We start from the raw sequence: 5,740 nt of genomic DNA on the forward strand, positions 1-5,740 counted from the left end.
CGGGCGGCCGCCGCTCCTCCTCCTCGCCGCCCGCCCGCCCGTCGGTCCGTCCCGCCCGCCCGCCCGCCTCGCCGCTCCCCGGCGGGTAGGAGCCTCCCGGCTGCCCCCTCGGCGCCCCGCCGCCGCCCGGACTTTTCTTTGTGTTGGATGCGGACTGGCGCCCCGCGCCGACGGGGGCCGGACTGAGTGCCGCGATTGCCCGCGCCTCCCGGCCCGGCCATGCCCTTCCACCAGAGGACCGTGGAGCCCGCGCGGCGGAGCAACTCGCCGACCTGTCGCGCTGCGCCGGGGACATCTTCGGCGAGCTCGAGGGACAGGCGGCCTCCCTGGGCCGCCGCACCTCAGCGCTGTGCCGCCGCCTCGACGCCCTGCACGCCGCCACCGCGCGCCTCGACCACCGCCGAGTGAAAATCCGTGAGTGGCAAGCGGCTCGGGGGAGGGGAACGAGGCGGGGAGGCGCCCAGCCTGCTGCTCCCTCCCGCCCCCTGGCGGCCCCGAGCCGGCTCTCGGGCATCCGCGCGGAACCCCGGAGCCCCAGCCCAGCGCGAGGGTCGGGCTCTCGAGTGGGGACGGCGGGACCCGAGACCCGGCGGCCGTGCAGGTGGCGGGCGCGTGTGGCACTCTCGGGTTCCGAAGGTTCCTGGCCGCCTAGAAGGAGTGGGCGCCCTGATGGAGTGTGAAAATTGGGCTGGCCCCGTCCCACTGTCCGCTCCTTCCCTCTTGTTTGTCTGTGTGGGAGGCTGAGAGGAGCCCCGGGGGCGCTGTAGGCAGAGGAGGAGCCGAGGTCGTGGGAAAAGGGTCCGGGAAAGGTAGTCTGTTGCAGAAGCAGGGTACCACATAGGTATGGACTTAATGATGATTCTAGTCCTTGAGACTTAAGGAGGATCGGTTTGTGAAAATCTGAGGATCTCAGCGAGCGTTGGGGCTGCATTCACCTCGCTGACCGGTGCTTTTACCTAAGTACAAACAAAAGTCCGCTTTCAGTTCAGGGTTTTCTTTTTTGGTGCTAATTTTTGCCTCTTCTCGACCCCCGGCCCCTTCACTGACCCACCAGCTCTTTATAATTCAGGGAGCCTTGACCTTGTAGTGAGACTCAGCATCCCATTCGTCTTTGTCTAACCTCCAGCAACTCTGAAAATCAAGTCTCTGTCCTGAGGTAGTGATCTCTCCAAGCATCTATTTCATTTCAGCAGCTTAACCAGCTCCAGTGAATGAAGTAACTGGAATTTCCTGTTGGCCCAAAGTAGAGAAACTTTCAGTGTGATGTTTATGTGGTTTCTCCCCTTTTGGTACATGGACTTGGTCATATTCCTCAGTGTAAAGAGTAAAGTGGAGATGGTTGATGAATTGCAGGGTGGGAGGGGAGGTGTTGGTGTAAAACACGCCTAGATTTCAGCAGCTCTGGATGAAATACTGTCTTAGAATCACTTCATATGCAATCTTGAATAGCTGGTTTACATTTTTTTTTCATCCTTGCTAGAAAAGCTTAGCTATATTTTACCACTTTACAACTGGAACAGTTCAAGTTTTTACTACTTTAATACTGGTGAGATTGTTTGCTGTAATACATCTTTCTCCAAGTTGTGAAGTTATGTGATGGTTTTACATTTTACAGTTCATCTCTCTGATATTGCTGTCAACACATCCTTATAAGTTGTGGGCTGTTCTCAACCAGGGAGAGTTCCCCCCATTCCCCCCCACCAAAAAAAAAAGTTAGAAAGGGCGGGGGGAAAGTCAAAGTGGTCTCATAAAGTTGTTGGACATAACAAGAATATGTCTACTTAATGTGAATACTGACCTCATGCATCAGGATATACTGTCTTAGGGGAATGTCATTGTAATCTCAGTAATCACTAGATGCTTCTATGCCTTTCCCGTGTAGTGTCTGTGTGTAGGTGAAGGAGAATTTCACCCTTGAGGAATGCTGTGATGAGGCAGATCTGACTGCTAGGTGAACTGATCTATTGTGGGAACTGAAAGACAAGAGAAAACTCCCCGGAGGTCAAGAACTCCTTCTTTTGCCAGTTTTGTTTTACATTTGAACATATCACTTTTCTCTCTTTTCATACATATGCACCAATAGCTAAGGTTCATAGTCGAAATCCCCCAAATTCCCTGAATTAACTAAGGTTGTCCTAATTAGTGACTGAAGTAACTCTCTTCAAAACTTTTCACAAGTTTCTTTGAATCTTTGGCTTTGATTCCACACTGCAAAACCTGGCTCATCCTTTTTTTTAATGATGGAGAAGGAAGGCTTTTATTGAATATAATTGTGTCTGAGAGTAGAAGTACACATATAGAGAAGAAAGCTGAACTATAAAGACATGGTGTTTTTGTGGTTTTTCACCTTCACACACTTAACTTTTTTATATGCTAAGATGCATTGAAACACCATGCATTCATCTTATTTAGACTCTGTTAGGATTCTTTTTTTTTTTTTAATGTCTTGTTCCTGTGTAAAAGCTACATTTTGAAGTCATTTTGGTCCCCTTTTAGTCAGGTCTAGAGAATAACATGCTACATTAGAATGGACGCATAGACTTTTAGACTTGAAACTGCCTATAAAGGACATCTCTTTCATTAACTCTTAACAAGGGAGGAAATCGAGTCCAAGAGAGTTGAAGTGATTAGCCCCAGGTTAGGTGGTGGGCTAATGGCACAGCTGGGCCTGGAGCCCAGACCTGATTGACTTGCCTCCTGTCCCACTGCATATATCCTGCCCCTTTTAGGGTTACTTGGGAATGGGGAACAATTTAGATACATTCCATAAACAGTCCCAAGGATGACAATGACCATTTAATTTCATCCTTCTTGTCAGATAAACCTTGTAATGAGTCTCCCAAGGAGCAAGTAACAGAACTGAACAGTTTATCAGAAGCCAGGGTGCAGCAGCAGTGTATATTTCACTGCCTGATGTGTCTCTACTATAATCACGTGTGTGAGTGGAGCTGTTTAAAAAACGTATACACTTTTATCTTTCCAATACAGAAACAGCATGTTAGTCCTGTGGGCCAGCCCTGCCTCAATAATTCTGAGAAGTATTTAGTCAAGTTTGCCATTCCTCAAAATCTCATAGGTAATCATCCAAAATAATTTTTTTTTTATAATTGGGGATAGCATACATCATTTTTTCCCTCCTGCTTATCCTTAAAGACTCCCCTAATGCTTCCCCCAACACCACCAGGTTGGAGGGAGGGTTCCCATGGCATCCAGTATAGGCATCTGTTCTGTCCATCCCCACATTTACCAGTGTGGGCTGAAATCCTCTATTCATTTCTGCTCCCCTCTGCTAGATAGCAAGCTCCTGAGGTCAAGGATGGCTGCGTCTTTGTTTTTCCAAAGTTTAAAACAGTGCCTGGAATGCGACAGCTCAATCGATATTTGAACTGAACTAATATTTAGTTTCTTAGCTCTCAGTGTCAGGAAGAATAACTACAGAAACCTTTGGGAGGGACTGTTATACTGACTGCTGCAAGTCTACATGAACAAGACAATTGCTTTATTTTATTTATTTATTTTTTTAAAGGGAACATTTTGTTTACTTATTTTTGGCTGCGTTGGGTCTTTGTTACTGCGCATGGGCTTTCTTTAGTTGCGGTGAGTGGGGGCTACTCTTTGTTGCAGTGCACAGGCTTCTCATTGCGGTGGCTTCTCTAGGTGTGCAGTCTTCAGTAGTTGTGGCCCGCGGGCTCAGTAGTTGTGACACACGGGCTTAGTTGCTCCGCGGAATGTGGGATCTTCCCGGACCAGGGATCGAACCCATGTCCCCTGCATTGGCAGGCAGATTCTTAACCACTGTGCTACCAGGGAAGTCCCGACAATTACTTTAAAAACAGATGAAAAAGTAAACTTTCTGCCTCTTTAAGGTTATGAGTATACTTCCATAAAAGTCAAATGTCGTTAATTCTGCTGACAAAATAAGTTCCCATTAAGAATAGTGACAGTGGCCAGAAATCTGGGTAGTTACATCTTGGCTCTGTAAATACTCGAAACAGACTTTTCTATACAGAAATCAGTAGACACTCAATCTAACAGCCCTGTATTATTTTTAAACCCTGAGTGATTTGTTTCTTTTTATAATTAATAATAACATTATACTATGTAGCACTTTTATAACTGAAAGAATGTTTTTCAATTCTTGCGAGGTAGGAAGGCCAGGTTGTAGTATATCCGTTTTATGGACAAAGAAATGGAAGTTCTGGAATTAGTAAGAGGTATACGTATACAGACATTGAGTCTTCTGATTTCTAGTCCCAAACTTCACCTTAACAGTGCTTCCTGGGTGAATACGAAAGGTAATTGTCGAAACAGATTTGGAAAAAAGATGATTTGCTGGCTTTTTTCCCTTATAGCTCCAGAAAAGCAGATTTTTCTAAGTTCAGAGAGGTTTGTTGTGTTGCACGACTGCAGGGGCACCATTCACACCTTAGTGTATGTTAACTGTGCTTCCATGGGGTTGGTGTGGTTCTCAGCATGTGCACCCATACGTGATGGCCTTGGTAGAATGTATACAATTTTTATAGGTGAGATAAATGGCATTCAAGATAGCTTGCTGGCAGAAGGATCGTATGGGCACTATTTTTGTATAAACAAGCTATGGGTTTGTATTGTCTGTATTAGGCAGACACTATAGCCTAATACTTTCTGGGTGGTGCTTTAAGTGTCAGACTGCATTGTCCTACCTCACAATGACTGTTCTCCTGACCCAACCAGAGGGTTGGCTGGTCCTGATGTCAGAGTATCTTTGCTTTTTTCTCAGAATGAATCTTTCATGCAAGGTGGTTGTCAGAGTTGGGAAGACAGTACAGACTTCACTGCACTCTTAAGAACAGGTTGTGTGATTGTTTTTGTGCCTGCCTGCCTGCTGATGAATGTTTGTTATTTCTGGTGACATTGGCATAAGACTTGCTTTCATTGAAACATACCACATGCTGGGGTGGATGTTGGCGTGGAAATGAGGTCTCCACCAACCTCTAATCCCTGGATGGTCCCTAAATGTATTAATAGAAACTGACAGCTGAGTGGCCAGATTGCACCTCAGGTTTAGGAGGCCGCAGGAGATGAAGCCTGACCTTAAGAACTGCCTGGAACTCTCGTTTAAGTTACGGATTCCCAGATCCTTCCAAAGCTTTGTTGAGCCGGAGTCTCCAGTATGCTTAACAAGTGCCCTTGTGTTCTTAGAGGACTTGGAGGAGTGCTGAAATAGACAGGAAAGCTCATTGGGTTGAGAATTGGGAGACTTGAGTCTGGCTTCACCTCTGCCATTCTCTAATGCAGATCTGGAGTAACTTATTCAAGACCTCCTTTCCTTATCTGTAAAATAGAGACTTTGTCTAAAATAACCTCTATGGGCCTTTCCAATTTTGGCATTTTGAGATGCTAATGAGGGGTTACTATTTGGTAATAGTAGTATCTCAGATGACCTTGTAAATACAACTTTGATCAGTAATCTCTCTCTGATTCTTATCGTTAGGCATCTAAAAAAGTGTTTCTGTTTAAAATCAATTCTTTATGACCATACGGACTCTTTTAACTCATATTTTACCCACATGGAGTGCATGGAGCTTCACATCTTGAGGGGTTAGTCATTTTCCAAACATCAGGTAGGTACTTGTTTCAAATTTGCGTATATCCTGCCCACAGCCCATTCATAGCTTCCTCTTCATCTTTGAAAAGTGATAACATCATTTTGGAAAGAGAACTGTTTAAATGCATTTGCCATATGTTAGATTTCTTAAAA

The sequence above is a fragment of the Lipotes vexillifer genome, unplaced genomic scaffold (genome assembly GCF_000442215.2).
Source record: "Lipotes vexillifer unplaced genomic scaffold, Lipotes_vexillifer_v1.1 scaffold569, whole genome shotgun sequence".
In the NCBI taxonomy this organism is placed as follows: Eukaryota; Metazoa; Chordata; class Mammalia; order Artiodactyla; family Lipotidae; genus Lipotes; species Lipotes vexillifer.